Here is a 22,893-nt window from a genome sequence, read left to right on the forward strand (position 1 = left end):
GGCATTTGAAGATGGATTCTACTGCAGTAAAACAAGTGTTTTCTGTTAGCTCGTATTTAAAATGATTGTCTAGCCAATAAATCCACCTTTATTGTCCATTTCTGATATATATAATCCTTGCCATATTACAGATTGGTACATATTGCAGTTCTCACTATCACATTACTCCCTAGAAATGCAGTTCTCACTATAACATGATCCCATACTTAATGCAGTTCTCACTATAACGTGATTTCATACATAGTGCAGTTCTCACTATAACATGATTCTATACATAATGCAGTTAACAGTTATGGACCCAAACTACAGTATTATAATAAGGGAGAACTGTATCAGTTATATCATGCTGAGAAAATGTGCCCTTCCAAATGACACAGTGTGGCAGCCAACTCAAGCTGACCTGGATGGGTATTGAACCTGTACCCCTTTTGATTATGAGTATGATGCTTTACCAGTTCAGCTACTGTGACTCTCCCTTGTGATATTTTTTTACCTTTAAAAATATTTCAGAAGCATTAATATATAATACATGGCAGACAATAATAACTTTCCACATAGATTTTCAATAAATACATACCTAGGTTGGTGTTAGAATCTCCCACAATGTTACCATATTCTATTACCTATTATTTGATTTACCAGGTGAACAGCACTGTGGAATTTTTAATTTTTTATTCAGGATTTTCTTCTCATTTACATTAATGTATACATCCAATATCTGTCACTGTTTGATTAAACAGTTCCCTCATTTTTTAAAATTATTTTTGTTATTAGCATGAAAAATTACTGATTTTAAGATTACATTTTCATTTTGTGTTCAAAAATTTAACATTGAAAGAAAAAGTTTAACACTAGTATTTGGTATAGACTTCTCAATGTTGTTCATCTAGCGATAGAACAGAACTTGAAATTTTTCAGCTGTTAAAGTTATTGTTTTTGTTGAAATATCAGCAGTTAAAATATTTGATTGCCTTTGGCTAGGGTCAGTAAAGCAATTACACCAATTTACTTCTGGTTTATCATTTTGAATGCCTGCGTAGTTTTAGAGCAAACTCCAGAGGCAGGTGTGTGGAATTTTACCATCTTGAGTTTTAAATTATTTTTTTTGTTGTTTTTATTTTGAATGTTATGGATACATGTTTTGGATAAATGATTTATTACTACATGTATGAGACTTCACTTATTGTAGAAAAATAGAGATGATCCTAACACATATCTCTGATAGGTTGAAGCTGTTACTGCAAGATTGCATTGATACTTGTGCAAATGAATATGACAAATCATATTCAGTACCGTATATACTCACTTATAAGTTTAGTCAAACTGCAAGCAGATCCTGATCTGCCAGAGCATAATGTGCCTGCAGACAGGGTCTTGTTTGTTCTTCTGATTATGCCTAACAAACTGCACGGACCCAGATCTGCTGGCACATTATTTGCCAGTAGATCTGGGTCTATGCAGTTTGCAGTTGGACTCGACTTATACATGAGTATATACAGTAAATTAAGTTTTCTATCAGCTTAGGAAGTGTTCTGATTTGAATGTGGATGTGAAGTCTAAAGCTGATTTGTATCATTTACTTTGCATTGCATTATGTTCTCTCTTAAGAGTGAAATCTCTTTTTAAACTACACAGACCCAGAGCTGCCATCCCATAACCTGCCAGCAGATCTGGATCTTTGCAGTTTCTTAGGAATAATCAGTAGAGCATGTAGTATAGACCCACATCTGTCAGCTTATTTTACAATAGTATATCTGGGTCTTTGTTTTTTTACAGTTGGACCTGACTTACCAGTGAGTATATAAGGTATTCCACTTGAATCTGGTTACTTAAGGCTCAATGCCTGAATCAACAAGTAGCCATCAAAAGCTCTTTGAAACCAAAATTTTCTGCTATTCACTATGAAAATTGGAAATGACTCCCAAGAATTGCATTATAAATTGTAAAAGTAATAGAATTTGATTTTTGAAGCAAATTTAGAGAGGCAAATTAATGGTATTGAGTCAACATAAATTGTTATAAAGTAACAATCAAGGATGTGTTTGCAAATTGCACTTCCCAGAGTACTGGCTTCATTAGCCTTGCTGGCTTTGGTCATGGTAATTTTGTTTTTTATTGACTTTTTCATAAAAGGGAGGTTGAATGTTTTGAATTTTTTTTAAAATTGACTATAAATTTCAACTTTTGCCCTACCACAAAATACAGAAACATAAGTGTATATAATATTGTAATTGGATGCTGTAATTTTCACATGAGATGATCCTATTCCCAACGTTTTAAAAGTTTTAACAGATTTTCATGCATGACAATTTTCCTGATGGTAAGCCAGACCCCACCCCATCCCCTTTATAAAAACTTGACACACCAAGTTCTCTGAACATAATTAGCATATATGGTATCACACTGCAAAGAATTTAATGTTATAACCCAGGTGTTCATTATAACCCGGTTATTTATACCATTATGCAATTTACTGTAATAACCCAGGTGTTTATGCTATTGTGCTTTCTGTGATAACCCAAGTGTTTATGCCATTGTGTAATTTACTGTGATAACCCAGGTGTATATGCCATTGTACAATTTGCTATGATAACTCAAGTGTTTATGAGATTGTGCAGTTTACTGTGATAAACCCAGATGTTTATGCCTTTGTGCAATTTATTGTGATAACCCAAATGTTTATGCCACTGTGCAATTTACTGTGATAACCCGTATTAATGCCATTTTGCAGTTTACTGTGATAACTAAGGTGTTTGTGCCATTGTGCAATTTAATGTGATAACCTAGGTGTTTATATCATCATGCATTTTAATATGATAACCCAAGTGGTTATGCCATTGTGCAATTTAATGTGATATTCCAGATGTTTATGCCATCAAAAAATTTAATGTGATACCCCAGGTGTTGATGCCATCACAGAATTTAATGTGATAAACTAGGTGCTTATGTCTTTGTGCAATTTAATATGATAACCCAGATGTTTATGCAGTTTAATGTGATAACCCTGGTGTTTATGCCATTGTATAATTTAAGGTGATAATCATGGCATTTATGTCATCACAGAATTTATTGGGATAACCATGGTGTTTATATCATTGTGTAATTTAATGTTATAACCCAGGTGTTTATGCCATCACAGAATTTAATAGGATAACCTTGGTGTTTATGACATTGTGCAGTCTAACGTTACAGCCCAGATTTTTGTACCATCACAGAATTTAATGTCAGTTTAGCACCCTGATTCATTGGAGAAAGTTCGAGAGGTCAAACTGAGAAATGACTGATGAGGATTATACTTTGACAAACAAATGTATGCTATGTTACATTCTAAATGTGAAATTTGCAAGGTAGTGACATTGACAAATACCATGCATTTGCAGTCCTTCTTGACAGACTTCAGTATATGGCGTATGATGGGAAAAGAAACTGTAGAAAGCATGTTTCAGTAAAAAAGAACAAAATTTGACATCAATAAAATTTGATGTTATAAAAAAATTGTTCAATTTTTTTTATGTACATGTATTAATAATGAATACAGATACATTTTCATTCTCATTTTAACTACATCTCTGAAGCCAATGGATACATTGGTTTTTGATGAAGGAAATAGAGTGGACACTTCTCATCTCAATTGGAACACTATTCCAGAGCAAAGTTCCATGGTATTGGATATTTTTTAATAATTCCTCATTTGGTTTGGAAATTCTATACTGTTTGGTGGACATGTATTGCAGGTGGGGAGTATTACAAGGTAGCTTATACAGGAATAGTGACTGTATGTGTGTGTGTGATATGGATTCTTAACGTAGCTTTAACAATTTTTCAGTCATATCGCTATGATGTCTGCAGTGTGGCAGTTTATAGTGATGCCTAGCACTGGAGCATCATGCCTCAGACATGTAGCATGATGTCCCACCCAGTCACATTATCCTGACACCAGGCCGACCAGTCCTAATACTAACCTCTTAATGCTGAGCGCCAAGCGAGGCAGCTGTTAGTACCATTTTTGTAAGTCTTTGGTATTACTCGGCTGGGGATCGAACCCATGACCTCCCACATCTGAGGCAGACACTCTAACCACTAGGCCACTGGAGTGGTCAATATTGACTGTAAATAGACAGGAGCACTTATTGAATATCTTGTACATTAACTTAGTTTTTCTTAACTGGATTCAGTCTTTAGTAGGTAATATTTTTAAAATGCCAGCTGGTTTTCCCTGCTATCTGTTTGAATTGGTATCAGCCAATATGGTCTTTCTTGAAGACATGGTGGGGGTCTGACATTTTGCATTCCTGAGGAATCAGCTGATCTTGTTTGATGACAGATCAGTATGTTTAGATTTTGTTTTCATAAGACATTTCAGGGTAGATTTAATTTTTCTCCATGATTTTTCTTACTGTTACACTCTGGTTATCATCTTTGATTTTTCTACAAGAGAACTCATTTCCTCATGTTTTATATTTCCCTTCCAGAGAGTTAATTTCTTCATATTTTAGATTTCCCTCCGAGAGAGCTACTTTCTTTACATTTTAGATTCCACTGCAAGAGAGCTGATTTCTATACATTTTAAAGTTCACAAATAAGGTCTGATTTCCTCACATTTTGATTTCCCTACAAGAGAGCTGATTTCCTGACATTTCCATACTGTGAATTCATTTCTTTTCATGGGCATACATTTTCATGGCTTGCTGAATATGGTAGCTGTCACAATATTTAAATTGATGGGTTGAATAAGAGGTCCTGTTCTTTCTATGGAAGGATTATTTCTGTTTGGGCTAATTCATGTTTTGTGGCTACCACAAAATTCACAAAAATTGGTATGCCAGAAAAAGTGGTGTATTTCCCTTGCATAATACATTATATAAAAATACAAATGTCACAGAGCTGAATCTACTGTAACATTATATGATGATTAGTGGCAGTTTTAATCTGTCTACATGTGTATAATTTGGGTCCAGCTGAAAACTTCACAGACCCAGATAGGTCATTGCACAATGCACCAGCAGATCAGGGTCTATGTCATTCGTTTTATTAAAAGTCCTATCAAACTGCATAGTTCCACTAGATCTGGTGCATTATGCAATGGCATGTCTGGGTCTGTGCAGCCTGCATTTGGATTCAACTTAATATATACATCAGTCATAAGTTTAATATAATAGATCAAAAAAATATATTCTATGCATTAACAATAAATAAAAAACAATTTTAATAATTAGGATTATCCAGTCAAAATTAGTAAATTAGGGGTATCCAGTCATAATTAGAACATTAGGATTATCCTGTCCTAATTAGAAGATTAGGATTTTCCAGTCATAATTAGAAGATTAGGACTATCCAGTCATAATTTGAAGATTAGGATTATCCAGTCCTAATTAGAAGATTAGTATTATCCAGTCCTAATTAGAAGATTAAAATGGAGTGGATTGACTTATATAATGGGAAGATAGATTGTGCTAATTCTGTAGATGAAATTAAATATGGTGTTGGTGTTGTGTGGTTTAACGCCATTTTTCAGCACACGATAGGCTATACATGGTGGCCAGTATTAATGGTGGAGGAAGAACCCGGGAAAACCCTGGAAAGAACCACTGACCCATGACAAGCTACTGGCAAGCTTTCTCACATACCCACATTGGCCTAATCTGAGACTTGAACCCATGCAGACAGAGGTGAGATGGCAATGATCCGTAATGGAGAGCGCTTTAGACCACTCAGCCACTCGGGGCCCCGAAATTAAATATGGAGTATGACAGAAGATGAAATCCATATCTTATTATCTTGTCCTTGTTACTACAGTGAAATAAAAATCAGATGTAATATGAAAAGCCTTTTTTGTGTCAGAAAAATATGTAATTACATATATAAGATGTAACAATAGCAATTTTATGTAGAATATATGCATTTTTTCTTATTTATCCTTCAGTAGTAATAAATATTTCTGAAGGGTATAGAAGTTAAACTTTATAATAGATAAAATTCAAAATGTAATAAATGTATTTTTAAAAAAATGTCAGCATATTTTCTTTCCACCATACAGTGCTTTCTGTTATAAGCTAATTGTTAAGATTGAATTGTAATATTGACCTGAGGCCTCAGAGAAATAAATCAATCAATTAAATTTACCATTTGTATTCATTTATAAGTTGAATCAAACTGCAAACAACAAAGATCCCGATTTGCTGTAGCTTAATGTGCCTACAAATCAGGGTTTGTTTGTTTGTACTACTGATTATTCCTAACAAACTGTACAGACCCTGATCTGCTGGTGCATTATGTGATGGCAGGTCTGCATCTGTGCAGTTTGCAGTTGGACTCGTCTTATAAGTGAGTAAAGATTGTAAATACATTGAGTGCCATTTGACATAACTTGGCACATGTTTACCAGTATTTGTGGTCACCAGTTTATGAAAGCCAGTTGCTGATGTTATTGGGTTGGACCACAGTGGACAGTTCATTGTTTAATACAGAATTTTTACATTCCTGTTCCTGTGGGATTAAGTGGTGAGAATACTGACAGCAATTAATACAATGCATTGGTCGGTGTAGATGGAACGATGCTATTTCACCTTGCCACCAAGTTCTCTCTCTCTCACAACTTGCCAGTCAGCAGGCATGTGGAAATTAGCTGAAACAGGAAGTACTTTCTTTGACAATTGGGCTGTCATGTGGCTTCCAATGCCTTTCATGGGGGAAGGTGTCTTGTCAATATTTTCAGTCCTGACTAAATGAAGGCTGTATATGAAAGCTAGATGCCATGACTGATTTAGTGTTTTTTATTTGTTCTGAAAATGTGTTACATGTAAAACTGATGTCAATGGCTGATGACATTCCAATACTTTTTATTCTAAAAAAGGAATTTGAGTTGACATGATTTTTGTATGCTAAGGAATTGACTTTGGTTTAACTTCTGGAATGTACTCTCAGAGCAGGTAAGAATGTAAAAATATTAAGACATACATATTATGTGGTATTAAAAATGCAGCAAAAAAGATTTTATACCCTTCCAGACAAGAGATTGCTCAATGATATCTAAAATGTTGAAATTCAGTCATTTAAATGAAAATGTTTGGAAACAAGGAATCTTTTGCTTAGATTTGATTTTATAAGACATGCAAATGAAATAAACTGACCAATAAAATGGAAGAATAAATACTGACATGAAAAGGTGATTTGCATCAGCATGCTGAACAAGCATATATTTGGATTAATGTTCTTGATAAAAATATTGTGCAAATGGTATGCTTAACTCGAATAAATAATTCAGTATGTATCACATGTTGATTTTATACACTGATAGAAGTACATGCATGATTTGTGAACCAGATAATTGTATATGTGGTAGACTAAATTATTTTTCTATACATTATTGATTAAAGGTAACATGTGCTTTCTGATGATTAAAAGTGAAATTGTTGACCCGAAAAACTTCTTTCTGAATCTGATGAAGCTGATTGTTTATGAAGCTTTCATGGTCTAAAACTTACACCTGTGATCTTGGTCAGTTGAGTGCTACATGAAAATGACATTACAGCACCACAGCATAAAAGAATTGTCCAGAAAAGTTTGTTTTAAATCTGAAAATGTATCAGTATGGCTTTACAAAGATGTACCATATACTTGCTTATAAGGCAAGTCAAACTGCAAACAACAAAGATCCTAATCTGCCATCACATGGTGCACCTGGAGATCAGGGTCTGTGTTGTTTGTTCTACTGGTTATTCCTAACAAACTGCATAGACCCAGATCTGCTGACGTAATTTGCAACAGCAACTCTTGGTCTGTGCAGTTCGTAGCTGGATTTGTCTTATAAGTGAATATATATGGTAAGAAAAAAGATAATTTATAAACTATTCATTGACCATGAGGAAATAGAAACTTATAATCATGGTATTTTCAATTAGCTTTTTTGTATTTGATCATTTTGTTGCAGGGACTTATTTTTAGCAATTTTTATGTAACCTTTGTACAGAGATAGTATTGTTTTTCAATCTGTGTTGTTGTAAGGGTTCCAAGATTATTTTATATGGCAGTCCTACTTCCTGATGTGAAGTCATAAATGAATGTAACAAATCTATCTGTTTGCTTTTACTTTTTTTCAAGTTCTTCTGTTGTATCTGGGAATTCCTCTATCCTGATAGCAGAGCTATCATAAGGATATGTTAGACTTTGAATGTGGCAATACTGATGAGGTTCTAATCTATTGTATTTATGCATCATAATGTGGCAATACTGATGAGGTTCTAATCTATTGTATTTATACATCGTAATGTGGCAATACTGATGAGGTTCTAATCTATTGTATTTATACATCATAATGTGGCAATACTGATGAGGTTCTAATCTATGTATTTATACATAATGTGGCAATACTGATGAGGTTCTAATCTATGTATTTATACATCATAATGTGGCAATACTGATGAGGTTCTAATCTATTGTATTTATACATCATAATGTGGCAATACTGATGAGGTTCTAATCTATTGTATTATGCATCAAATGTGGCAATACTGATGAGGTTCTAATCTATTGTGTTTATACATCATAATGTGGCAATACTGATGAGGTTCTAATCTATTGTATTTATACATCATAATGTGGCAGTACTGATGAGGTTCTAATCTATTGTATTATGCATCAAATGTGGCAATACTGATGAGGTTCTAATCTATTGTGTTTATACATCATAATGTGGCAATACTGATGAGGTTCTAATCTATTGTATTTATACATCATAATGTGGCAATACTGATGAGGTTCTAATCTATGTATTTATACATCATAATGTGGCAATACTGATGAGTTTCTAATCTATGTATTTATACATCATAATGTAGCAATACTGATGAGGTTCTAATCTATGTATTTATACATCAAATGTAGCATCTATTGTATTTATACATCATTAAGTAGCAATACTGATGAGGTTCTAATCTATTGTATTTATACATCATAATGTAGCAATACTGATGAGGTTCTAATCTATTGTATTTATACATCATAATGTGGCAATACTAATGAGGTTTTAATCTATTGTATTTTATACATCATAATGTGGCAATACTGATGAGGTTCTAATCTATTGTATTTATACATCATAATGTGGCAATACTGATGAGGTTCTAATCTATTGTATTTATACATCATAATGTGGCAATACTGATGAGGTTCTAATCTATTGTATTTATACATCATAACGTATCAATACTGATGAGGTTCTAATCTATTGTATTTATACATCATAATGTGGCAATACTGATGAGGTTCTAATCTATTGTATTATGCATCAAATGTGGCAATACTGATGAGGTTCTAATCTATTGTGTTTATACATCATAATGTGGCAATACTGATGAGGTTCTAATCTATTGTATTTATACATCATAATGAGACAATACTGATGAGGTTCTAATCTATTATATTTATATATCATGCAATCTGGTGATAGAGAAATCTTAAAATCATACACAGAATTATTAATAAAGCAGTTTAAGTAATCTTTTGCCATGGCCTGGAACTCTTGACCTTCATCTGGTTCCATGGCCTGGAACTCTTAACCATCATCTGTTGCCATACCCTGGAACCCTTTACCATCCTTTGTTACCATGTCCCTTTAACTGTTTACCATCATCTGTCATCTGTTGCCATGGCCTGGAACTCTTTATCATCATCTTTTTTCCATGGCCTTTTAACTCTTTACTATCGTCTGTCATCTGTTGTCATTCCCTAGAACTCTTTACCATTGTCTGTTGCCATGGCCTGGAACTGTTTACCATCATCTGTCATCTGTTGCCATGGCCTGGAACTGTTTACCATCATAGTTTTTTTTCATGGCTCTTTAACTGTTTACCATCATCTACCATCTGTTGTCATTGCCTAGAACTCTTTACCATTGTCTGTTGCCATGGCCTGGAACTGTTTACCATCATCTGTCATCTGTTGCCATGACTTGGAACTCATTACCATTGTCTGTTGCCATGGCTCAGAAGTCTTTAGCATCATCTGTTAAGACTGCAAACTGTTAGCAAGAATTTAAATCTAAATACATGTACATACATGCCCTAAATGGATGTCTATTGTTCAGATTTATTTTCTATTCATTCGATTTGTTTGTTCTGTGACTTGTACATCTAAATTGTTCATTTTTATTTCATGAAGGAGTAGGTCAAATACTGTGTTATTCAAAATGTCAGTACATGTGACTAGACATATTTGTGGACCACTGGCCTAGTGGTTAGAGTACCCACCTCAGATGCCGGAGGTCATGGGTTCAATCCCCGGCCGAGTCATACAAAAGACTTGCAAAAAATGGTACTAACAGTTGCCTCACTTGGTGCTCAGCATTAAGAGGTTAGCCTGGTGTCAGGATAATGTGACTGGGTGGGACATCATGCGACATGTCTGCGGCATGATGTCCCAGTGCTGGACATCACTATAAACTGTTACACTGCAGACATCATAGTAATATGACTGAAAAATTGTTAAAGCTACATTAAAAATCCAAATCACACACACATACTATTTGTGGAATATAAATGCCCCATCATTGTGCATAAAAAGTAACCTGAAAATGCAAAACATAACTGGACAGACAGATGGATGGATGGATGGAAATAAATAATACTAGATGTCCCTAAATTTGTGTTGTAGCATGGAAAGGGAATAAAGGTCAACCCATAACATTTGGACACTTGGACTCCCAAGCATTGGCAGTGTTGGTTGTGACACCCTTCTCTCTTCCACAACTGACAGGAGACATTGTATTTGATCTAAATAAGCTAAAAAAAACATCCACTGGATGTGATAGGAATAGCCTTAGGATGTTACACTTCATCAAAGCTCATGGTGTTGATTCTTCTGTATTGCATAGCTTCCCATAGTTCTGTAGAAACTATTTATCACTTGTAGCCAGTACTTAATAATGGCACATTGCCACCCATGATCAATAATCTTCAATGTCCAAACACCCAATTAAGTGTAGAATTCTCTCTGATCTCAGGACCAATTTAGAGCACTGCCAGATGTTAAATGTCACAGCAACCATGTCAATATTTCATGAGCAAAAGCTACACTATATGTACCCCATGGGAGCAATTGTACACAAACACAGCAGGCTTTTTCTCCCACTTTTCTCCAACTTAAACTGATCATAACACATTGAAGTGTTTTATGAAGTTTACTTCTGTGGCCTAATAATTCAGTAAATGCAGATAATATATTTAAAAAATTAGTACTTAGTGTACCTTACAAAACTAAATGGATACTGGATAAACGATACAACAGATCTGAATACTGGATTGGAAGCTGCAGACTTTAACAAGCATCCGGCTTTCCATCTTCACTTCACAACATGCAGACAAACAATTGTAATGGACATAAACAGTAATGTATCTCGGTTGACATTTGTGACTGGTTTACTGTTACAATTTTAATTTTGCATTGTATTTTATGTCCTTAGCACCGTAGGGTCAAACCACACAAGTCAAGTTAGCAGTGATATAGTGAATTTTGTAATAGCTTGAATGAGTCCACCTTTTTCTTATATATCTTTGACAACCAAATTATCATTGAAATCATATTGCTGTAGTTTGCATATGCATAAATTTATTTTGGACTTTGTGATTATGGCATGCATCATTTCTGTGATGCCATATGATTATCTTAAATAATGTTTTCATTCTATTCATGATAATATTCACTCTTTGTTATTGAAAAATACCGATAATTTTTCTGTGTAAAATGCCATTTGCAGCATCTTAGTCTCGTGTCCATTTGAATAACTTTTGGGTGTTTTGTATTAGTTTTTAAATCTTGTCTGTTTGAAACATTTGGTCAAAGTCTTTGAAATAATTGTGTCTGTTTAGACAAGAAAGCCAGTCAAGATAGTCAGTAACTACTTTAGTACCCATAATACATTGTGTCATTTTCATGACTTACCCGGATTTGAAAGGATTTTATCATTTTGGAGGCATTTGATTTTAAGCAGGTTTTTTTTCCCCCATAACTTCACTATAAGTAATCTTTCATTAAAATTTTATAGTATACCAAAGACATCAAAGCACCAATTGAAGCTACTTACCTCAGTTGTTTTTCTTGTCTTAGTGGCTCCAGATTTTTTTGAACCAATTGTTATAATCAGATAACACATAACCCGCAAGCAAAATACATGAAGTAGTCAACATGCTTGTGATGTAGGATGGTCAGATTAAATTAGATTGTTAAAGATTGACATCGATTTTTTTTGTTCTGAGATAAGTCATTTCAGGAATTAAGTCTTAGCCTTTCATAGCTGAATTATGTCAGCATGATTTTAAGGATTTTACTGATTTTGCAGAATAGATTCTTATTGTTGCCAGAAGGATGCTTAATCAATTTTGAAAAAGTTAACCATCTTTCAAGACAGGAAAAATCTTATTATAGCAGCTCAAACTAGTCATATAAATCAAGTCTTTGTTGGAAATAAGCTTTGAAGATGAGACATTTCTACTGAAGATCAAGTGTGATACAAAATTTGATTTTTATATGCTCAAGATTTGTTATATTGGAAATCAGGTTCCTTCAAGGCCTGAACTCCCTGCAAAGGGAGCAGATTTTGACCTGGTCTTAGTCTGAATTTTGTTGCTGTTTTGCTGGTTAGCCTAGGTAACTCTTTACATATTTATAAATGGGTTAATTCTGACTCCTGATTGATTGCCTATCAAGGTCACAGCTGCCAGTACAAAGAGATTAATTAGTATACAACCATGTGGACCTTGAATTGACCCAATAGGTGTTAGGAATTTCACACCATCTTTAATACAGGTACTTAAATAAATTACGCCCTCTTGACCAATCACAGTTCATGTGTAAAGCATATAAGCATTCAAATATTTTAGCCCACTTGGCCATTTTTTTGAAACCTGGTCTTTAAAATATTGTTACCAGTCATCTTCAGGTGTATGGTAAGTTAAAATAGATTACAATTTTTGTTATGGTGTGGGGCTTAACTTATTACTTTCATCTATTTAAAGATATCAAGTTTTAGCATTATAACTGATAATACACAAAATATTTTATATGTAAATTTACATGAAGAGCCAAAATTCAGAGACTGGGGACATACATTTTTGTGACAATAATGAAGCCAAGAAATAAACTATGATGTTATTTACATAACAATTTCCATTAGATTCAGGTATTCTTAAATGCATTATAGAATTTACACTCTGCAATGACTTTATTTGGTTATAGGTGAAGTAGGTATTTCCTGCATGGGGAAATTTTGTACTATTTGACTTATTTACTTTGCTGGTAGTTTTATGTATGTCAGAAAATAATTTTGATATTTAGGGGATATACTTTTTATAATATTTGGTGTTACACATTTTTAAAAAAAAAAGATAAAAGTAGCAAGTTTGGTATGCAGCAATAACATCATCATGCAAGGAAAAAAAGTTGGTATTACATACTTACAAAGCCACATACTCTATGTACTCACTAATAAGTCAAGTCCAGTTGCATAATGTACCTGCAGATCTGGGTCTTTGCAGTTTGCTATGACTAATTAGTACAACAAACAACATTGACCCTGATCTGCCAGCACATTATACAATGGTAGATCAGGGTCTATCTGGTTTGCAGTTGGACAAGTGAATATATACTGTATCTATATATTTCCTGTATTTCAGTTCAATTTGCCATTTTTAAATGTTATACATTATGTAACTACCGTGGACACCAGGCTCCAATTTATAGCCATGTAATTAGCAATCAGATCGGCTGTTAAGCAGGATTCATTGAGATGTCCAAAAACGTCTTTGAAATTCATATTGGTGTATTTCTGGTTAAAATTCTTTGATGACAATGGAGGGGGGTGATATATTTTTCTTGGCATTTCGCTGTTTCCTGAACCTTAAAATGTAGCACCTAAGACTGAAAATAAGAGCTCTATCCAGTCCCCAGTTCAGAAACCCAAGCCATTATAGGACTTCTGGTACAAATTCAGCTTCCATAATAGACCTCTGGAAACATCATTTTATTAAAAATTCAAGAACTTTATATTTCTGAATGTTCATGATCAAACCAATTTATCAGTATAGACATTATTGATGTCAGCTTCTGTGTAGAGAAATCCATATGAGTCATGGCATTTCTGGATCTACACGTATTTTCAATTCCACACCAAAGAGGCAAGTACTAACTTCAATAATGAGTTTTCCAAAACTCAGGTATGTAAAAGGAGTGAAATTGCATCAATAAAACATTGTCTCTGATTGTTCAGTTACTAAAAGGATCATATTTTAAAAGTTTGTTTTGCTATAATTTTGCTTTTAATTTCAACCAGTACTAGCCAACCAAACCCAGATATTCATGTACTCTATGCTCATCCATATCTAGACTGGTTCCCAGTCATTCTTATCATTAGAACAGTACTGTGAGTCTTTTATCATAAAGTTCAACTTGACTCAAAAATGCTAAAATATATTCTGGCCAATCAAAATGCTGTGTTTGTTGAATCTGAGTAAGATTTTGTAATCTGGCATAACACTTATTACCCAGAATGCTTTGTAAAAATTTCTTCTCACATCTTGTGTCAGCATGTTAGGATTTATGTTGTTTGTTCCAGGTAAAAATCTTAATTCCTGATCTACCATCACATTATGCACTGTTCAATTTGGATCTTTTGTTTACTTGTGACTGGAGCAAAGAAACAGTAGGTTTAATTTAAAAAGTACAAGTGCAATTTATATATTTGTGGGGATTTGCAGTGGCTCAGTGATTAATAGAATACTGAACTCGCAATTAAAGGTCATGGGTAAGAAACCCAAAAGGCATTTTAATCCTATTGCCTTGATGTGAAGTAGTCACTGATGTACTGCTGTGCCATTAAACATCAAGCAGCTAGCTAACTAACTTTCTGTGATTTTGATTTTTAAAAATAACTGATATGTACACATGTACTTAAAGATTTCAGAAATGTCATTTTATTTGTGATGTAAAATAATGGACCTATATCCTTATGATAAAACAAACAAACAAACAAACAAACAAATCCAAGTCGTCTGATGGAATAGATGGTAAACTATGGTATTACGTACAAATGTGATAAAGTTCAGTTACCATATGTACTCACTTATAAGTCAGCTCAAACTGTAAACAACAAAGATCCTGACTTGCCCTTGCATAATGTGCCTGCAGATCAGGGTCTGTGTTGTTTGTTCTACTGATTACTCCTAACAAACTGTACAGACACAGATCTACTGGTGCATTATGCAATGGCAGATCTGGGTCTGTGCAGTTTGCTACTGGATTAGTCTTATAAGCAAGTATATATGGTAGGTGGTTGTGGTTAGGCATACAAATATAGAGACAGTCGCAAGGTATAAAGAAAGAGAATGCCAATACTAAAGGAAGTGATGGGAACATGACCTTGGCTTTGTATGTTGACCTTCAGATTTGATTTGAAAAAATGTAATCGGCAATGGTGGACAGAGAAATACATTGATTTTTTTATATTTTCAGTTACTTTCTTTCTGCAAAGCATCTTTATCAAGTGTTGATAAAACTAGAATTGTGATTGGACAGGTTCATGCGGGTCAAATTTGATTCACAGACTTGGCATACAAGTGTTTTATTGGTGGCATTATAGGTTTCCAGACTATCTGAAGTGATATTGGTTTGAATCAGTTAATTACTAGTGGTTCCAAGCAAAGAAAATCAATAGTTTTGTTCAAATATTTGATCTTTGTTTCATGTGCTGAAATTTTATGTTATGAAATTGACAGAGAAATATTCCCAGTGTTTGACAACAGGTGATATACTGCTGTTTTTAAAAATAAAAAAATTCTTAAGCTTTATCAATAATTGTAGAAAAAGAAAATAATTCTAAGTTTTGTTCTTAAGGACACAAACATTCTATATTTTCAAAAGAAAAAAATTTCACTATACAAAAAAGAAACAACAAAACTCACATAGCTTGTCACATTTAATGATATTTAAAAAATTAGAGGCTGCAAGCAAATGACAGACAGGACAACATTGTTTCATTGCTATGTTTGCTTCTGAGGTTTTGGATTAGGAGATGATGTGGAATGACAATGCTGGTTTTGGAAAATAAATCCTTACTCTTGTCTATAGTTAATTAATTCAATTCAGATTTGAAGGAAATTGCAAATTGTTAATTGGTAGCACATCAACTAAGGTATCTATCATTTGTAAGTTTTTTGTTGTTATTTTATCCCTCTCTCTTTGAATTTTTCAAATACTAAAGTAAAGACATTTTTTAGAGAAGATGATGAAAAAATGCGAATTTAATGTCACTTTAACAATGCAGGTTTTACTTTTAACAACAATCTAAGTTTTGCATTACCTATTTTTATTTCTGCAGCTTTAAAAAAAAACATTTCTATAATGTGGAAAATCTATTCACTGGGTGATGTGAATATTTAAATGATGATGTTTTTAACACAAATTTTTGGATCTAAACAAAAAAATATTTTTGGAGCTACAACCCAGACAAAAATAACTAGTGATTAAGAAATATATTTCCAGAAATATTAAAATTAAGCAGATGTACATGTACCATGAAAATGGTTTAGAAAGCTATTTATAATTCTCATATGATCTATTCTAAACAAACTATATATGTTGTACTTGAAAAGTAAATTATTTAAATTCTCAGAATATTGAAAGAAAAAATTATTTTCAACTGATTTGTTTTATTGTTAATGATAAGAGTATTATTCAGATGTTGTATGCGTGTTTATAAACTGTTACATACAATTGTTTTTTTCTTCTTATATTTAAAATAAAATAAAATTTTGATTTAGATCCACCATATTTATTCATTTATGTGTCAGCTCCAACTGCAAACAACACAGACAATGATATTCTGTTCCCATAAAGTGCCAGCAGTTCAGGGTCTGTGTTGCTTCTTGTACTGATTACTCCTAACAAATTGCATGGACCCAGATCTACCTGTACATTATGCAACAGCAGATCTGGTGTTTATAAAGTTTGCAGTTATATTCAACTTGTTTGTGAGTAATATATATATATATATATATATATATATATATATATATATATATATATATATATATATATATATATATATATATATATATATATATATATATATATATATATATATATATATATATATATATATGTATGTATATATATATATATATATATATATATATATATATATATATATATATATATATATATATATATATATATATATATATATATATATGGACCATTTAATTTGATAAGAAGAAGAATTATCTTAAAAAAGATTATTCAGTCTCTTACACTGAATAGATTATAGCTGTGCTTGCATTTATCACATTTTTTCCTACACACTGTACTCACCATGATGTCAGTGACACCATAATATATGTTGCATCATAGCTTGTTAAAATGATCAGAACAAAGATTGACTCTAAACGTAACTCTGCAGGTCACTGCTAATCGCTCAGTCTGACACTGACAAGTCCTTGGGTGTAAGAATGGAAACACAATTAGTTTACTTTCCTAATATTTTGTCATTATTCCAAGATTAAAGTGGAATTAGATAAAAGCTGAATACATTTGGAGCTTGACAAAAAGCATTAACAGTGATGAGTTTAGTAACATAAACAGCTTTTTGTTCAGATGGTGAACATTATAAAGTTGAGTATTTCTTTTCTCACAGAATTGGCTGAATTTCATAAACTTCAGTTTAAAGTACATCTTTGAACTACACAATTATCAGCCTATAAGCTTCGGAAAAAAATGTTAAAAATTTTGTAGGCGTTGAAATGCAGAATTTCATCAATCTTATATTTTGACCGTTGTTTGTTTTTCTTGCAGGAAACACATAAAATGAGTTTTTATCTTTTGTGACAACAATATTTGATGGCCAGGAATCTTTAAACTTTCAAGCATAGGTAAGTTTAATATTTACTAATCTGCTACAAAGCATTCCCATCTGATGCTTTTAATTTTTCCGAACTTTAGTAGTAATGTTTTATGATTTTATGTCAGTACTATTTTATGCAGAGCACCAAATGAGGCAGCTTAGTATCATTTTTGTAAGTTTTTGTTATGACTTGGCTGGGATTCAAGCTTGCAACCTGATGCAATTGCTCTAACTGCTTAGGCTACCGATGATGGTAAAGACTACGTTGAGTGTGATGTATTCGTAAAGACTACGTTGAGTGTGATGTATTCGTAAAGACTACGTTGAGTGTGATGTATTCGTAAAGACTACGTTGAGTGTGATATATTCATAAAGACTACGTTGAGTGTGATGTATTCGTAAAGACTACGTTGAGTGTGATGTATTCGTAAAGACTACGTTGAGTGTGATGTATTTGTAAAGACTACGTTGAGTGTGATGTATTTGTAAAGACTACGTTGAGTGATGTATTCGTAAAGACTACGTTGAGTGTGATGTAATTGTAAAGACTACGTTGAGTGTGATGTATTTGTAAAGACTACGTTGAGTGTGATGTATTCGTAAAGACTACGTTGAGTGTGATGTATTCGTAAAGACTACGTTGAGTGTGATGTATTCGTAAAGACTACGTTGAGTGTGATGTATTCGTAAAGACTACGTTGAGTGTGATGTATTTGTAAAGACTACGTTGAGTGTGATGTATTTGTAAAGACTACATTGAGTGTGATGTATTTGTAAAGACAACGTTGAGTGTGATGTATTTGTAAAGACTACGTTGAGTGTGATGTATTTATAAAGACTACGTTGAGTGTGATGTATTTGTAAAGACTACGTTGAGTGTGATGTATTTGTAAAGACTACGTTGAGTGATGTATTCGTAAAGACTACGTTGAGTGTGATGTATTTGTAAAGACTACGTTGAGTGTGATGTATTTGTAAAGACTATGTTGAGTGTGATGTATTTGTAAAGACTACGTTGAGTGTGATGTATTCGTAAAGACTACGTTGAGTGTGATGTATTCGTAAAGACTACGTTGAGTGTGATGTATTCGTAAAGACTACGTTGAGTGTGATGTATTCGTAAAGACTACGTTGAGTGTGATGTATTCGTAAAGACTACGTTGAGTGTGATGTATTCGTAAAGACTACGTTGAGTGTGATGTATTTGTAAAGACTACGTTGAGTGTGATGTATTTGTAAAGACTACGTTGAGTGTGATGTATTTGTAAAGACTACGTTGAGTGTGATGTATTTGTAAAGACTACGTTGAGTGTGATGTATTTGTAAAGACTACGTTGAGTGTGATGTATTTGTAAAGACTACGTTGAGTGTGATGTATTTGTAAAGACTACGTTGATGTATTTCATATGCTCATCAGTCAAATATAAAAGTTTGTTCTGCACAATGATATCTGCATTTGTTTCTCAATGAATTTTCACATCGGTGTCTGAAAATGTTGCTACATATGCTGAATTGTTTCATGCATGATTGATTTAAACATTGTTCATATTAAAATACAGTGCAACATCATTAATGTGATACATGCAGTAAAAGACTGGTCTGTATGCATATAATCCACCATGTTTATCCTCTTTTCTGTAAGAGTCCATTATCAATTCTGCAAAGAAATCAAAAGGAGCCAACAACATTATGGCCGAATAGAAATGCTGATTCTCCTCAATAAACAAATGAACTCTTCCACAGGCCAAGCAGCATAAAAAATTGATGTAAACAGAATACCCTTTTTTTTAGCATGTATTTAATAAGATGTGCTACACTTTATGTCAATTCAGTTGGTGGTGAAATACTTAATGGCCAAAATGAATTAGTTACTTTGAGTTACATTTAACAACGGTAACCTGAAAATTCACTGAGCTATAATCATGTGGACACCATTTGCATTGCTTTGCAGACAAACTATAGCATACATTGCATGGTAGAATACAAAAATTGCAAAATCATATCGTTATTGCCAGTATATACACAACACAAAGACTTTCTCATTCACATCCTTTACCTCAAACAATAAATATCAGCAACACCAACATTAAATTGACACAGTCAGTATGAAACCTAGATGTTACTCTGAACAGTACTCTCACATTGCACCAACATGTCACGAACATATGCAAGGCTCCATTCACAAATATCTTTCAGTTGATGAAAACACTTGTCCGTTCATTATTACTTTCAAGACTGGACTATTGTAACTCAGTTCTCTCTAGTTCATCTCAATATCTACTCCAGAAACTTCAAAAAGTTCAAAACACAGCTGCTTGGATCATACTTAGAGTACCATGATCAGAGCACACCTCCCTGCTGCTCTTTACCCTACACTGGCTATTCATTCAATCCAGAATCAAATACAAAATTTGTTCTCTGTGCTATGTTTCACTGACGGACTCCAGTCCAACATACCTATCCATCCTCAGCCATGTGTATGCACCAGCAAGATACGTACACTCCTCTTCTGACAATCGTATACTCATTATTCCCACTATGAAAACAAAGTCATATGGACAGCATTCTTTTGCATACCAGAGCCCAGCAATGTGGAATAAATTGCCCAATGAACTTAGACACAAAGACACTGTGATCCCATTCAAGAGTGCTCTTAAAACTCACTTATTTCAACTGCAAGAACAAACTTAAAGAAACAATAATGTTTCCTACCTTAAATATTTTCAGCATCTTTTTTATGATTTCTTATTTCCTGATGTTTGTTTTTTGTAATCATATCATTATATATGTTTTTTTATGTTATAGGTGTTGTCTAATGTTGTAAAGCGCTTAGAGCTTCTAAAGATTAGGCGCTATACAAAGTCCTCAATATTATTATTATTATTATTATTGTTATTATTATTATCATATATTGACATATGCCTCAGCATTAGTTACCACTATGGCATATGTAAAATATGCGAGACTGATAAAATGGGACTATACTCTGTCAGCTTGCCTCACCATAACTTGCCAGGTGAGTTTATGGTATTGTCTGTTTTGCTTTGTATTGCTCATTTTTAAAAAAATGGTATGTATTGCTGGAAAATTTGAATCAGTACCATGAAATTCACAGCTTTTAAAAAGTCATACATTTTGTGTATGCAAAAATTCCTCAGTACACTGTGAATAAAAATATATGACAAAATGTTGAACAGTTAAAATATTAATAATGCTTACTGGCAGAAGTACTTTAAGAAACAAATATCAGTTAAGTAAGTTTTGTCAAGTGAAATTTATGTTTTAGTTTTATCTTAATTTGATTTTGGTGTAATCACCATAAATGTGATATGCCCTGTTGTATTCAAACGTGAAAAGTATTAATCAACTCACAGTGATGCCTGCAAATGCTTTTGTGAGAAGTTAATTAAGTGTTTTAATCTCTGACTTGCGGAAATATTGGCTGCATTGTTACAATCAATTAACAGTTGACCCATCCTGTTAATTAGTCTTTTGTATCAAATCAAGTAATGAGGGTAGAAAATTCTTTAATGGCATGGAAATCCTATCAACATAACAGCTAGTGGTCATAGTTGTATTACATTGTATGTTTAATCTGAGTTTTGTGTTTGCTTTTATCTATGATTTTATGTTATGTTACTTAATTTTGTATTGTGTGGTTTATCTTGGTCAGTAATTAAGGATAGAGGAATACCTGAATACCCAAATGTTTTTTTTTAAACAACCAATTACCTAACTAATACTTGCTTATGATTTTAGAATATATTGTAAGATCATTAATGCTTAGAGATAAACATGTTTACAGATGTTGAGTTCAAGATCTAGCTTTGTTTAGAAATTAAGAATATTCTATAAAGCAAGTTGTTTATGAATTTGATGAGAAAATGACCCTCATCCTGGTTTTATTATTATGTCTTAGCATTTTATATAAATGTTGTTTACTTCAGAATTAGTAAAGTTCAACATTTTTAAAAAAAAGAAGCTATTATGTGGAAGAGAAACAACAATGAATAGGGTGTAATGTGTTTACAGTGTCTTGTTTTTGGAAAAATTACTAAAGAATTTAGAAACAGACTATAAGCCATGAAATTTCATGAGAATCCCATTCTAGCAACAAGCTGACAAAAAATTGTTGGGTAGCAGACAATTTTGTACAAGTGGGACAACTTCTTGCAAAACTGAAAACTTGGATTAAGATGCAGAATTTTTTTAAGGTATACATTTCCATCTTTTATATAATGTATTTATTTGTATGATTCCAACAGATACATAGGAAATAGGATTTTCTGGGTTACAGGTTCAAGAAGGTGATGGAGTGGGTCTTCATGCTGACATTTAGAAATCACATTTTTATATGCATTTTGAGTTGAAATGTGGAATATTTTTGTACACTTTATGAATGTTACTTTTCGTAAAGTATGATCATTCTTTCTTGATACAAAATGGATTTTTGGCAAAAAATAACATGTGATCCAATGTTTACAGAAATGATGTATCATTGCACAGAATTACCTGACGTGAAGAATTGGCCGACATGGTGGTATATTGGAATTGTGAATTCATTCAAGGACAGTTTAGGATTATATCATTGTGATACATCAATACTGTAAGCACGTAAACACTATTCCAGGCTATTAGCATTCAGTATTGAAATTCATTCAGAATACCACTGGAATTCATTTGGAATACGCTATACTTTCAGACTTATGATAGAACTTTTAGGACTGTTTAGGATTTTACTCATAATAACGTAGAATGAATAAACATGCATCTGCGTGCAAATGGCAGTCATTTTATACACAATGATTCACTGCTGTGTGTTGAAACCACTTCGAGGAATGTTTTAAACCATTTTTCAAAAATTGAATGTATTTAAAATAAAAGTTATTTGTACAGAAAAGTGAAGAACTTCATTTAAAAAAAAGGTATTTAATAACAGTTATTCTCTACATGGTTATTAAGTGAGTATTCAGCCACATAACCCACCATCACTAAATATCAATGTC

At 33.0% G+C, this 22,893-nt stretch overlaps 1 long non-coding RNA gene across 1 annotated transcript in view; it reads left to right on the forward strand.

Moving 5' to 3' along the window:
* The window catches only part of LOC149794256 (uncharacterized), a 32,581-nt gene extending 9,892 nt beyond the window's left edge, over positions 1–22,689 (forward strand). Inside the window, exons 2-3 of the long non-coding RNA XR_016422616.1 lie at positions 17,839–17,915; positions 22,373–22,689. This is a non-coding gene — a long non-coding RNA (uncharacterized LOC149794256). The remainder of the gene's footprint in view (positions 1–17,838; positions 17,916–22,372) is intronic.
* The last annotated feature ends 204 nt before the right edge of the window (positions 22,690–22,893 follow it).

The sequence above is a fragment of the Sinohyriopsis cumingii genome, chromosome 8 (assembly GCF_028554795.1).
Source record: "Sinohyriopsis cumingii isolate HCF-2022 chromosome 8, ASM2855479v2, whole genome shotgun sequence".
Taxonomy (NCBI): domain Eukaryota; kingdom Metazoa; phylum Mollusca; class Bivalvia; order Unionida; family Unionidae; genus Sinohyriopsis; species Sinohyriopsis cumingii.